The following is a 15,753-nucleotide window of genomic DNA, read 5'->3' on the forward strand; positions in this document are numbered from 1 at the left end:
ATGGTCTTGGCAGTATTGATGCGAAGTTAAGTGGCTAAGATGCCAGTTTTGATAAAGGGGAGGACGCTCCGTTCCTTGGTTAGCAAGAGAGAAGCTTGTGGTGGCTTATTTTGTTGTCATTTCTGTTGTCCGGATTATTAAGGTTGTAATTTGGATTTTGTCATGTGTCAAACCTTCTTATCTTTCCATTTTGTCATAGCAGTTTGTTTAAATTTTGTTAGGATTTTATTCTAGTTGTTTTGTTTGTTTTATTATTCAAACCATTTCGCCGGTAGTCTAATACAAAGCCGGTCTTTTGTTAGTTCCAGACGTCTTTTTGTTTAGTCCTTTTATCATTTCGTTCAATGCTGATTCTAGGGACATGACATGCACACCCAGTTTGGGCCTAATCTTAAAAGTTAATCATAAAACCCTGGAAAGGCGATCAGACCATTTAAAGGAAATAAGGACGGTTGAGATTATTCAGAGCTCGAGTCATATGGAACTGGGGCAAGTGAAACACAAAGAAAAACCGTTAAAAGCAAGGTTCGCCAAATTGGCATGAGGGTCGCCCAACGGTGCTTTAGAAGTGACAAATGAACAAACAAATGTTGAATATAATTGTCAAGTCCAGCACCACCAGAAGAGACTACGAATTTAAACTGTATTGTTTGCACTTGGCATGTTTTGAAGACTGGAATGACGAAGGCATTTTGTTCCGCTACCCAAACACTTTATCATTCGTTAACCCCTTTTGAGCCTTATTTATTTTCCTTTCATACCCCTCGTTCGGAATTAGTAGCAACGAATAGAATACGCAAGCGTGGCAGGTAAACAAAAGGAAAAAAAAAGAGAAAGAAAAGAAAACAACAAAACGAAAAAAAGAAAGAAAAGAAAATGGTAACAAAAAAAAAAAGAAAGTCAAATGAAAAAGAGGAATGGGGAACTATGTTTGACCTGATTCCTCAAAGGGGATACGTAGGCGCTTTACGGCTCGGTCATAGTTTTGAAAAATGAAAAAAATAAATTAAAATATCCCCAAGCAAGAAACTGGGGCAAAAATTGCGTTTGTTGTAAATAAATCTAGTTCCGAAGGTTGTCATTTTGAACCCAAAATTTAGTTTGAATTTTTGAGCCTTTTATACCCTTTCTTTCTAGCCCTATCCAAAACCCACATTACGGTCCAAAGAAAGACCTTCCGATCAGTCTTCAAAAGATGCCAAGTCAGACAAATGAGAGTCTTACCGGTGAACATAACATTCTGTTCCACAGCAGAAAGGACTCTAATCCCCGGCAGAAAGAGTCATACCGGCGACACTCCAAATCCTCAGCCGGAAAAGTGATACAAATGAGAGAGTCTTATTGGTGAAAACCTTCACAGGCACCATAAGGCGATGAAAGCTGAGAGAAACCAAAAATGAGAGAGACTTGACAGTGAAAACCCTTAGGGCACTACAAGTCGAATAAGATTGAGAATCGGATGGGGAATTGCCAATTGAATATCTTGAAAGATGATTGACAGCGGAGGATAGGCCACATATGCATGTCATGACCATTAGAGTCGGTATCTGCATTTGATAGGTTTTTATTTATAGTTTCTTTTATTAAAGAGTCATTTTTCTTTGTCTTTTATTCTGTTCCCTTTTATCTTTTTCCTTTCAAAGAAAAATCCCCAATAGAGTCTGTTTGACTTCAAAATATGCTATCAGCTTTCCAAATATGCAAGATGAGATCTGACTAATACATCCAAATGGTATAGTCAGCAAGGAACAAGCGCGAGGCCAGTGTCAAGAAAGATATCCCCAACAAAAGGGATATCCATGCCAAAACCAAGGTTCTAAACCTCAAGGACAAGGTCCGTGAACAAAGCAGGGAGAGCAGTGAGCATGGTTTGGCGAAATCCATACTAGACTAAAAGGTAGGGGAAATGCCTGTTTCCAAGCTATGCCACAAAAGAAGAGGGATATCCCCAGCAGGAAGGGATTATCCCCAGCACATAATATCATCCCCAACAAGTTGCTGAACGCAGAGCAAGGAAGGAGAAAGGGAAAGCCATCCCAGTAGGAGTATCACAACCAACCACCGCGTTTTAAACTAACAAATTTTGTTTGATTTGAAACAGGTAAAGGAAATGGCATTGATGCCAAATGCATGCAGCAAGGGATATTATCAAACTGGGGCAGAAAATTTTCCTTTCATTTAGAAAATTTTCTGGAAGAATAAAAGATAACGCCAGTATCGAGGGAAGTGGTCTTAGAACCAGTGTTGCCCCAACGTAATAAGTTTCAATGGAGGAAGTTGTTCCCCAGCAAAGGGATGAAGCTTGGGCTCAGTGAAGCAGTAGTTCTTCAGGAGTCAGGAATCCCTCAGCAGTGTTATCCTCGACAGCGTTATCCTCAGCTGATAACATTTTATCCCCCCCGACAGGTAAGTAAATAATTTCCCAATAGCGTTACCCCCAGCAGTTCCGAGGAGTCCAACTCAAGGGAGGTAGTCTTCGAAGGAAGAAGCTATGCAAAAGCAAAACAAAAAAAAAGAATAATAATAATAAAAAAAGAAAAAAAAAAAGAAAGAATAATAATAATAATAAAAAAGAATAAAAGGAATATAATAAAAAAAAGGGGAAAGTCATCCCCGTTAAAATAATCCCCAGCAGTTTCAAGGGAAGACAACACATGTAAGTAAATAATTCAGGAAGAAGGAAATGGTTCACGCATGGGAGACGCACTTCCTAGTTTGGAATCATTAGAGTTTTCCCATAGGAGATGCATTTCCTCCTAAATTTAGAGTTTTACCCATAGGAGATGCATTTCCTCCTAAGTTTGTTTTAGTTCCACCCATAGGAGATGCATTTCCTCCTAAAGTTTGTTTTAGTTTCACCCTTAGGAGATGCATTTCCTCCTAAGTTTGTTTTAGTTTCACCCTTAGAAGATGCATTTCCTCCTAAGTTTGTTTTTTACCCATAGGAGATGTATTTCCTCCTAAAGTTTATTTTTACCAATAGGAGACGCACATCCTAAGTTAAGTTTCACCGATAGGAGACGCACATCCTAAGATAAGTTTCACCATTAGGAGACGCACTTCCTAAGTCAAATTCACCAATAGGAGACGCACATCCTAAGTAAGTTTCACCAAGAGGAGACGCACATCCTAAGTTAGTTTCACCAAGAGGAGACGCACTTCCTAAGAAAAGTTTCACCAATAGGAGACGCACGTCCTAAGGAGACGCATTTCCTAAAAATAGTTTCACCAAGAGGAGACGCACATCCTAAGTTAGTTTCACCAAGAGGAGACGCACTTCCTAAGAAAAGTTTCACCAATAGGAGACGCACGTCCTAAGGAGACGCACTTCCTAAAAAATAGTTTCACCAAGAGGAGACGCACATCCTAAGTTAGTTTCACCAAGAGGAGACGCACATCCTAAGTTAGTTTCACCAACAGGAGACGCACATCCTAAGTTAGTTTCACCAACAGGAGACGCACATCCTAAGTTAGTTTCACCAAGAGGAGACACACTTCCTAAGAAAAGTTTCACCAATAGGAGACGCACGTCCTAAGGAGACGCACTTCCTAAAAAATAGTTTCACCAAGAGGAGACGCACAACCTAAGTTAGTTTCACCAACAAGAGACGCACATCCTAAGTTAGTTTCACCAAGAGGAGACGCACTTCCTAAGAAAAGTTTCACCAATAGGAGACGCACGTCCTAAGGAGACGCACTTCCTAAAAAATAGTTTCATCCTAAGGAGACGCACTTCCTAAGAATAGTTTCACCAAGAGGAGACGCACATCCTAAGTTAGTTTCACAAACAGGAGACGGACATCCTAAGATAAGTTTCACCAAGAGGAGACGCACTTCCTAAGAATAGTTTCACCTATAGGAGACACACTTCCTAAGAATAGTTTCACCAGTAGGAGACGCACTTCCTAAGCCAAGTTTTACCAATAGGAGACGCACATCCTAAGTTAAGTTTCACCAATAGGAGACGCACATCCTAAGATAAGTTTCACCATTAGGAGACGCACTTCCTAAGTCAAATTCACCAATAGGAGACGCACATCCTAAGTAAGTTTCACCAAGAGGAGACGCACATCCTAAGTTAGTTTCACCAAGAGGAGACGCACTTCCTAAGAAAAGTTTCACTAATAGGAGACGCACGTCCTAAGGAGACGCACTTCCTAAAAATAGTTTCACCAAGAGGAGACGCACATCCTAAGTTAGTTTCACCAAGAGGAGACGCACTTCCTAAGAAAAGTTTCACCAATAGGAGACGCACTTCCTCAAAAATAGTTTCACCAAGAGGAGACGCACATCCTAAAAATAGTTTCACCAAGAGGAGACGCACATCCTAAGTTAGTTTCACCAACAGGAGACGCACATCCTAAGTTAGTTTCACCAACAGGAGACGCACATCCTAAGTTAGTTTCACCAAGAGGAGACGCACTTCCTAAGAAAAGTTTCACCAATAGGAGACGCACGTCCTAAGGAGACGCACTTCCTAAAAAATAGTTTCACCAAGAGGAGACGCACATCCTAAGTTAGTTTCACCAACAGGAGACGCACATCCTAAGTTAGTTTCACCAAGAGGAGACGCACTTCCTAAGAATAGTTTCACCAATAGGAGACACACGTCCTAAGGAGACGCACTTCCTAAAAAATAGTTTCATCCTAAGGAGACGCACTTCCTAAGAATAGTTTCACCAAGAGGAGACGCACATCCTAAGTTAGTTTCACAAACAGGAGACGCACATCCTAAGATAAGTTTTACCAAGAGGAGACACACTTCCTAAGAATAGTTTCACCTATAGGAGACGCACTTCCTAAGAATAGTTTCACCAGTAGGAGACGCACTTCCTAAGCCAAGTTTTACCAATAGGAGACGCACTTCCTAAGAATAGTTTCACCAATAGGAGACGCACGTCCTAAGTTTAGTTGTACCAATAGGAGACGCACTTCTAAGTTATTTCACCCAATAGGAGACACACATCCTAAGTTATTTTACCCAATAGGAGACGCACTTCCTAAGTTAGTTTTACCCAATAGGAGACGCACTTCCTAAGAAAAGTTTCACCAATAAGAGACGCACTTCCTAAGTTTATTTCACCAATAGGAGACGCACTTCCTAAGTTTATTTCACCAACAGGAGACGCACTTCCTAAGTATAGTTGTAACCATAGGAGACGCACTTCCTAAGTAAGTTTTACCAATAGGAGACGCACTTCCTAAGTTTAGTTTTTCCCAATAGGAGACGCACTTCCTAAGTTTATTGTACCCAATAGGAGACGCACTTCCTAAGTTCAGTTTTACCATAGGAGACGCACTTCCTAAGTTCAGTTTTACCATAGGAGACGCACTTCCTAAAGTTCAGTTTTACCATAGGAGACGCACTTCCTAAGTTCAGTTCTACCAATAGGAGACGCACTTCCTAAGTTCAGTTTTACCATAGGAGACGCACTTCCTAAAGTTCAGTTTTACCATAGGAGACGCACTTCCTAAGTTCAGTTCTACCAATAGGAGATGCACTTCCTAAGTTCAGTTCTACCAATAGGAGACGCACTTCCTAAGTTTATTGTACCCACAAGAGGCGCACTTCCTAAGTTTATTGTACCCAATAGGAGATGCACTTCCTTAAAGTTTAGTTTTGCCCATAGGAGACGCACTTCCTAAGTTTACTTTTATCCCATAGGAGACGCACTTCCTAAATTAAGATTTCACGCATAGGAGACACATTTCCTAAATTATTTTCATTCATAGGAGACGCACTTCCTAGTTCAAAATCATTAAGGTTTCACCCATAGGAGACGCACTTCCTAAGACTATTTAACCCCTAGGATACGCACTTCCTAAGTTTAATTTCGTGCATAGGAAACGCACTTCCTGAATTAAGTTTACTTTAGGAGACGCACTTCCTAGTTTGGCTTTTTCAGGTTATACTTTTTCTTTAGGAGACGCACTTCCTAGTTTGGCTTTTTCAGGTTATACTTTATTTCAGGAGACGCACTTCCGGAATTGAGATTTCACCCTTAGGAGATGCACTTCGTAGTTTGATTCATTTTGAGTTCGACCATAGGAAACACAATTCCTAGTCTAGTTCTTTGAAGTTTTCACCCTTAGGAGACGCACTTCCTAGTTTAGCTCATTCCGATTCAACCATAGAAGAAGCACTTTCTAGTTTGAGTCATTGAGGTTTTTTTAGCAGACACATTTGCTAGCAAGAGTTTTGGTTTTACTCGTAGGAGATGCACATCCTAGCCTAGTCTTTAGTTTACTCTCATCATTGCATCAATAGTATAAATAGGTTACAATTTTGCTAACGACTCACAAATCTTCCCAGTGCAAACTGGGTTAGGAAATTCTCGTTTGTTTTGTTTGTTTTGGTTGTAGGATCCCACCTGGAGAATAGAGGTTGTTAAATTCAAGATGATGAAACCAGGCGCCCACCTGTATAACGAGAGGAATACATTTCAGTCTTTACTTTTCAAGTGTTGAAGTTGGGAGCCCGCCCAGATAACAGAGGCATACATTCAGTCTTTACTTTTCAAGTGTTGAAGTTGGGAGCCCGCCCAGATAACAGAGGCATACATTCAGTCTTTTACTTTCAAGTGTTGAAGTTGGGAGCCCGCCCATAATAACAGAGGAATACATTCAGTCTTTACTTTCAAGTGTTGAAATTGGGAGCCCGCCCATAATAACAGAGGAATACATTCAGTCTTTACTTTTCAAGTGTTGAAGTTGGGAGACCGCCCAGATAACAGAGGAATACATTCAGTCTTTTCATTTCAGGTGTTGAAATTGGGAGCCCGCCCATAATAACAGAGGAATACATTCCAGTCTTTACTTTTCAAGTGTTGAAGTTGGGAGCCCGCCCAGATAACAGAGGCATACATTCAGTCTTTCATTTCAAGTGTTGAAGTTGGGAGCCCGCCAATAATAACAGAGGAATACATTCAGTCTTTATTTTCAAGCATTGAAGTTGGGAGCCCGCCCATAATAACAGAGGCATACATTCAGTCTTTATGTTTCAAGCGCTGAAGTTGGGAGCCCGCCCAGATAACAGAGGCATACATTTCAGTCTTTAATTTTCAAGTGTTGAAGTTGGGAGCTCGCCCATACAACAGAGGCATACGTTTCAAGATCAAGTCCAAGGACAATAAAACAGAGGGTTACAGCAGGAATCCCCAACAGGAAACAATAAAAATCCCAGCACCGGGAAGCAAAAGGTTGCAACAAGAGGCCCCAACACATACTCAAGAGCATGGGTCAAAAGGAAGAAAAGCATCGGAAGAAAAGCACCGGAGGAAACACAAGCCGACAAGAAAGCAAGGCAACAAGAACAAGTTACAGTCTAGCCTAGCTTCTTGTTTTCTTTTAAACACGGTGTAACAAGGAGATCGGTAAGCAGTGATAACAGCAGGCAACAACAGTAACATTGCAGTCCCACGGTAGTCCCAGCTACCAAAACTTCCCGAACTACATTAACCTGATTCCCCTTTAGCCAGGGATATGTAGGAAACCTTTGAAGCAAAGGTTCGGTTAAATCTTTTTCAAAAAATGCTTCACACGGAGTACTCGGATGGGCAAAAATCGCTCGCTTTATCTTTGCGCAAAAACCCTTCGTGTCTTCGGGCAAAGAGGGGCAGCTGTAAGCACGTGATTTTTGCCTTATATGAGAAATACTCCCAAAAAATGCAAAATAAAATGATTTTCCTTGGTGTGCAATTTTGAGTATTTTTGTGACATTTTTGGATTATTATTTGTATTTGTCTGTGTTTGTTTATTTGCTAAATTAATAAAAAATACAAAAATATGTCGCATTTGCATGTAGGATTTAATTCTATAATTTTTAGTAATTAAATTAGTTTTACAAAAATTAAAAAATTACAAAAAAATATGCATCTTTTGCATTTTTAGCATTTAATGTCCAAATGAACAATTTTATACTTAATTATTACTTAATTGTGCGTTAATTGTTAGTGGTAGTTAATTTGCGCTTTTATAACTTAATTTAGTTCTTAATAATAATTTAAGTATTTTTATAATTTAGTTTTAGAAAATAAAAGAAGAAAAGATAACAAAAATACAAATAAAAATCGGATTGGGCCACTTCTTCAATTTTCAACCCCATGCCCAAACAATCTTCTCCACGACCCAGTCCACTTCAGACCGGGTCGACCCAGTCCACCCCATGACCCAAATACCCAACACCCCTTTTTCATTTTGTCAAAACACAAAACAAAACAAAAAATAAAAAAACCCAAAAACCCTAAAAACCTAAACTAACCCATCCGCCCCTTCCCTATCTTCTTCTTCCCCAAACTCAAAAAAACTCCTCCAAAGCTCCAACCAAGCATCCATGGCTGCCCAGCTTCCCGTCCCAAACACCACCAAACGACACAACCTCCTTCGCATTCAAACGACCCCAGCCCTATCCGCCATTGATGAAGCTCGTCGAGCTCAAGCTTGAGCTCGACGTCCATGTCGCTGCTTCTTCTGTTTCAAACCAAACAACCTGCTACTCCTGCCTTCTACTTCATCGTCCAAACAACCAAACGACCACAGCCTCGACGAGTCAGCTGTTGTTCGAAGCTCCCATCGCCGCTGCTCGTCACGGCCAAGCTCGCACGCTGCCATCGGGTCCAATACCGTTTCGCCATGGACGTCGTCAGTTGCTTCTACTTGCTGCGTCGACCAACTTCACGGCTTCATCTTCCCCATGGCAAAACGACCTCCGTTACTGCTTCGCTTCTCCGAGCTTGGGCATCACCATGGCCAGGTTGTCGCCGGACTGCTGCTGCTCAATAATATTCAAGTTCTGCTGCTGCTTCGCTTCTCCGAGCTGCTGCTATTCATCACTTCTCCTTCGCCCAGCTGCTGTATCTTCAGACGAGCTGCTCGTTTGAGTTTTAGTCGAGATCGTCGAGCGTCGTTTTGAGTTCGTCAAGTTTACAAGGGAGGTGAGTTCGTCGTTGAGTCCGGACAGATTTATTCCCATTTGAGTTTTCTCAAAACAGTTCATACAAATGTCGTGTTGATCCGGTTAGTAGTTTTTGAATTTTATGTTTGTCCGTATTTTGTTTTGATATTTTCGAATCTAAAATCGGCAAATGTTTGTTTTGTTTATCGTTTGAATTAATGTTTTGTTCATGTTCATGTGTTGTTTGTTAAATTAATTTTTCAGATTTCAAATGAAGGATTAATTAGTTATTTTTCATGTTTATTTCATGTTTGTATTGTTGTTTAAGTGAATATTTGTTAGTTTTATGTTTGTTAGATTCAAATTGAAATTTAATTAATTATTTCTTCAATTTGTTTCATGTTGTTATGGATTTTCCAGAAAATATTAATGTTGTTTGAATCGTTAGAATCCGTCATGTGTGTTGCTTAAAAACAGATTTAATTCATGTTCATCTTTGTTTGAAGTTCATGTTTAAATCCAGCGATTTAATATGAGTTTATGTTTGTTTTGATTTGTTAGTTTAATTTGAATCATGCATATTGTTGTTTGTATTATTGTCTCTTTGTTCATCCATTAATGATCTAAATTAACCAGGATTGGCTCCCGATATGGTTGATTTATTTCCATTAATTTGGAATTTTGTGTTGTTCATCATGTTCATGTAAATTGTTGTTGAAGATTGTTGAGAAATTGGTCATCTTGACTATATTTTGGTCAAGTTATGATTAATTGATTGTTTAGAGCAGATGGGTAATTTGGTAAATTGCATTGCATTCGGGGGTAGATTTGTAATTGCAATAAGGTCGGAGGGGTAGTTTGGTAATTGAACATTATTTTGATTCTTTATGTTAAGCATGGGGGACAAATATAATGGGGTGGATTCTTTATGTTAAGCATGGGGGACAAATATAATGGGGTGGAGTTTTTGAGGTATTTGTTTAATATAATGGGGGACAAGACAAAACATAATGGGGAGGAATCTTGTACTTTTTTAATATAGGCATGGGGGACAAATTATAATGGGGAGGAATCTTGTACTTTTTTAATATAGGCATGAGGGACAAATTGTAATGGGTTGGGAATGTGTTAGTTATTTAATGTAGGCATGGAGGACAAAATTTAAAATAAAGAAGACATTTAATAGTGGGCCAAAGCATGCCATTGGGGGAATAATTTTGGGGTTGGGAATGGAAGACTTGTCTTGCTATATATAGAGGACTATTCTTGACATTAAAAGGGAGGAGAAATTGAACCTTGAGAGGATTTTTTTTGGAGAGAAAAAAGAAGAGAGTTTTTAGAACTTGAATATTAAGAGATACTTGAGAGAGTTTGTGAGAGTAGAAGAGAAATCCAATTTGAACTTTCACTCGAATAATTTCTGTTTGCTTTTCTTCGAGTGTTATTCAAAAATCCGAAGCTACTGCATCTCGTGTCTTTTCTCTCTTCTACTTTGACTGCGATTGTACTTTTTTCACTGCTGAGTTTTCAATCTGTCACTGGGTTATTCTACTGGTTGTTACTGGTTTTGCGGTGTTGCGGAACCTGCTGTTGCTGACTCCTACTTCTTTGTTCTTGTACTGCTGTTTCCAGGTACACATTTGTACACTCTTGGCTTGAAGCGAAAAATGAAATATTAATCAGGCTCCTGTTCCTGTTGAATTCTTTTGTTTGGATCTGTGTTTGAATATTAATATTCCTCTCTTCGTATAAAAATGTAGTCGATTAATTAATGAGTAATGAGGCTGCATATGTATGATTTCTTCATCTAATAATGCTAGTTTAAATTATTTGAAGAATAGTTAATCGGCTTTGATATTATTGTGTATTTATCTCATGTTCTAGCAAATAATAAAATGTGTAATGAAAGCAGTTTTTCCTTGTACAAACGCGATCGCAATTTTCCGTTCACATAAGCCGTAACTTAATAACTAATAAGTTGCGTTTTTCAGCATGTAAATAATTAGGAGAATTTTCTTTTATTTTAGAGACGAACTTAATAAAAAATGTAGTCGCTATAGGTTTATCCTTTTAAAATAAAAATGAGACGAGCCTCGCCAAATAAATCACAAACCGCCGGGGCCCTCAATAAAATACATAACCATTGACTAGACTTTGGATTTGGCCGTTTAATGAACCTTCACGGCCTCTTCCTAAAATAACAATACGTTAGACTCTTTAAGACGCGCCTTAATAAATCTTAACTTCTTAAACTCGGGTGCACATTTATGTGACCCAAATCCAATTCTCAACGGAGTCGAAATGTGTTTCTAATCACGGATACATTGATTGTGACGTGGTTCGAGATGCGTGTCCATGACGTTGCAAATTCATTTTAAAAAAAATAAGAATGAGATGAGCCTCGCCAAATAAAATACAAATTGCGGGGCCCTCAGTAAATATTTGCTTTAAAAATTGTTTAGACTTCGGGATGGACCGTTTAGTAAAATTCCACGGTCCTACCCAAAATAAATACGCTAGTCGCTTTAGGCGCGCCTTTAATAATTTAATTTCCTTAAACTCGGGTGCACATTGATGTGACCCAAATCCAAATCTCAACGGAGTCAAAGTGTGTCGACGACCACGGGTACATTGATTGTAACGCGGTTCGAGATACATTTTCACAACGTTGCAATTCTTGATAAAAATAGTAAATGATCAAAGCGGTTAAAAGTTAAATTTTGCACATAAGTTCACACTTGTATAAAATCAGATAATCAAGCCGAAAATAACAGTTGAGCGACCGTGCTAGAACCACGGAACTCGGGAATGCCTAACACCTTCTCCCGGGTTAACAGAATTCCTTATCCGGATTTCTGGTACGTAGACTGTAATATGGAGTCATTCTTTTCCTCGATTCGGGATTAAAATTGGTGACTTGGGACACCCTAAATCTCCCAAGTGGCGACTCTGAAATAATTAAACCAATCCCGTTTCGATTGTCCTTTAATTGGAAAAAACTCCCTTGCGCCCACGCGGGTGCGGAAAAAGGAGGTGTGACAGTATGTATTAGTATATGTTGATTTTGTTTAGTCCATTCAGATGTTTGGGGTCCTAGTTGGGTTAGTTCTACATTAGGATTCCGCTACTTTGTCAGTTTCATTGATGACTATTCTAGGCGCACCTGGATATTTTTGATAAAAAATCAATCTGAGTTGTTTTCTATTTTCCAGACCTTTCACGCTGAAATTCAAAATCAATTTGGGGTTTCTATTCGCACATTTCGTAGTGATAATGCCCGAGAGTATTTGTCTTCCCCATTTCAGCAATTTATGAAATCTCATGAGATTATTCATCAAACATCTTGTCCATATACATCTCAACAAAATGGGGTAGCTGAAAGAAAGAATAGACATCTTATTGAAACTGTTCGTACCCTACTCATACAATCTCATGCTCCGTTGCGTTTTTGGGGATGCAATTCTTACATCTTACTATCTTATTAAATGTATGCCATCTTCAGCTATCCAGAACCAAGTTCCATTCTCTGTCATGTTTCCCCACTTACCTTTGTTCTCTCTTCCACCCCGTGTCTTTGGAAGCAGTTGTTTTGTCCATAACCTTACTCCAGGAACAGATAACTTAGCTCCCCGTGCCCTTAAGTGCGTATTTCTTGGTTTCTCGAGAACGCAAAAGGGGTATCGATGCTATTCTCCTGACCTCCAGTGGTACCTTATGTCCACTGATGTTACCTTTTTTGAAACTCAATAATACTTCACAAGTCCAGGTAATCACTTAGATATTCTGAGGTACTACCAGTCTCTTCTTTTGGAGATTCAGTCACTATCTTCCATCCATCCTCTTCTACATCTCCAGTTCCATCACCTATAGGTCCAGTTCCTCCACATAATCCAGTTCAACCTTCTGCAGCTCTGCCACTCTTGACTTATCATCGTCGTTCACATCTAGCATCAAGCCCAGGTAATTCACGTCCTGCATCAGGTTCTGCACCTACTGCGGACTTGTCTCCTCTTAGTCAACCAATTGCACTCCGCAAAGGTGTATGGTCCACACTTAATCCTAATCCCCACTATGTTGGTCTAAGTTATCATCGTTTGTCGTCACCTCATTATGCTTTTATATCTTCTTTGTCCACTGTTTCTATTCCTAAGTCTACAGGTAAGGCACTATCTCATCCTAGATGGTGACAAGCTATGATTGACGAGATATCTGCTTTACATGTGAGTGGCACTTGGGAGCTTGTTCTTCTTCCTCCAGGTAAGTCTACTGTTGGTTGTCGTTGGGTTTATGCAGTCAAAGTCAGAGATGGCCAGGTTGATCGGCTTAAGGCTCGTCTTGTTGCAAAAGAATATACTCAGATTTTTGGGCTTGATTATAGTGATACTTTCTCTCCCGTGGCTAAAGTAGCATCTGTTCATCTTTTTTTGTCCATGGCTGTTGTACGTCATTGGCCTCTTTATCAGTTAGACATTAAGAATGTTTTTCTCCACGGTGATCTTGACGAGGAAGTTTATATGGAGCAACCACCTGGTTTTGTTGCTCAGGGGGAGTTTAGTGGTTGTGTATGTAGATTGCGCAGGTCATTATATGGTTTGAAACAGTCCCCTCGAGCCTGGTTTGGTAATTTCAGCACAATTATTCAGGAGTTCGGCATGACTCGTAGTGAGGCTGATTACTCTGTGTTTTATCGGCATTCTGCTTCGAATCTGTGTATTTATCTAGTAGTTTATGTTGATGATATTGTTATTACTGGCAACGATCAGGATGGTATTACTAATCTGAAGAAACATCTCTTTGAGCACTTCCAAACTAAGGATCTGGGCAGTCTGAAGTATTTTCTAAGTATTGAGGTTGCTCAGTCTAGCTCAGGTATTGTTATTTCACAACAGAAGTATGCCTTAGATATTTTTGAGGAGACTGGAATGATGGGTTGGGTTGCTATTGACTCTCCTATGGATCCGAATGCTAAGCTTCTGCCTGAACAGGGGGAGCCTCTTAGAGACCCTACGAGATATAGGAGGTTGGTTGGAAAATTGAATTACCTCACAGTGACTAGACCTGACATTTTTTTTTCGGTGAGTGTTGTAAATCAGTTTATGGATTTTCCCTGTGATAGTCAATGGAATGCAGTTGTTCGTATTCTTCGATATATAAAGTCAGCTCCAGGCAAATGATTACTATTCGAAGATCGAGGCCACGAGCAGATTGTTGGGTACACAAATGCTGATTGGGCAGGATCACCTTTTGATAGACGATCTACGTATGGATATTGTGTTCTAGTAGGAGGTAATTTGGTCTCGTGGAAGAGCAAGAAACAGAACGTAGTTGCTCGATCTAGAGTCGAAGCCGAATATCGGGCCATGGCTATGGCAACATGTGAGTTAGTTTGGGTCAAGTAGTTGCTCAAGGAGTTAAAGTTCGGAGAAATCAGCAGAATGGAACTAGTGTATGATAACCAAGCTGCTCTTCATATTGCGTCAAATCCGGTGTTCCATAAGAGGAATAAACACATTGAGATCGACTGTCACTTTGTCAGAGAAAAAAATACTTTCAGGAGATATTGTTACAAAGTTTGTAAAGTTGAATGATCAACTAGCAGATATTTTCACTAAGTCTCTTACTGGTTCTCGTATTAGTTACATGTGTAACAAGCTCGGTACATATGATGTGTATGCACCGGCTTGAGGGGGAGTGTTAGATATGTACATAATGTAGTCTTGTCCCACATTGGAATAGGAGTAGTATGTCCTTGTATAGTATAGCTATAAATAAGGACCTCTTGTATTGTATTGAACACACAATATCAATATATCATATTTTCTCTCGTGCCATCTCACAGCCTTAACATACCTGTTCCTAGAATTTATTTGAACAAAATGAAGCTTTCTGCTTCTTGCGAAATACGAACGAACCTAGGCTTGGATTGAACAAAATTGTTGTTGTTCTTTGAATTTCCAATCGAACTTTGGCTAAATAATTTGGACGAAAGCAACTTCTGGTCCAAGTTCTTGGTTTTTAAAATCCAAGGCAGAATGTTGTTTAACCTAAGGAATTTGGACGAAATGGATTTGGCTAAGGAATCTCTTTCCAAGTTAATCCAAGGCAGAATGTTGTTTAACCTAAGGAATTTTGGACGAAATGGAAATACTTCTTGGCTTAAATGCCAAAGTAATGCTTCTTCTTTTCACGTTAGTCCATGGACAAAATGTAAAATGATCTTAAGTGTAATGTTTTTCATTTTAAAGGATAAAGCTCACAAAAAGTCTTATCTATAATTTGGACTTTGACACATGTAAAGGTGATTGATGAATCACCTTAAAACTAATAAAGGGGGCTGCCACGTTCTCTTAGTGTAATTGATTAAATTTTGTCTGCTTATTAGTTTACTGGGTCATGTTCTGTTACCCGCATAATTTAAAAACTGCCCCGAATTACTTAAAATTTTATTTATTTTAATATACTTCATATATATACTTTACATATTATACTACCGTGGCCATATGGTACCTTGCATGGTATTAGTTCATAATTATCGGGTATTATCGCTCGATCCATATTTTATTCCAAACTGGCCACACCCAACGAAACTCGTTTTCGTTAATCCGTGTACCCCTTTATCCTTCATAACACTTATTTATCGCTTGTTATAAATAGCGTAAGTACGTTAACGTCAAGATGATCTGATCCCCGAGTCTACGTCGGCTAACTGAAAACGAAATTTTACGTACAAAAATGCGATATGTAACATCCTTCCCCCCTTAGAACATTCTTCCTCGAATGTTCAACTCCCTGTGATCTATATAACTTTGGCAGGGTCGCCTTTGTAACAACACTACTACCAACTCTCCCTGTAGAAGCTT

Source organism: Nicotiana tabacum, chromosome 5, assembly GCF_000715075.1.
Source record: "Nicotiana tabacum cultivar K326 chromosome 5, ASM71507v2, whole genome shotgun sequence".
NCBI classification, from domain to species: domain Eukaryota; kingdom Viridiplantae; phylum Streptophyta; class Magnoliopsida; order Solanales; family Solanaceae; genus Nicotiana; species Nicotiana tabacum.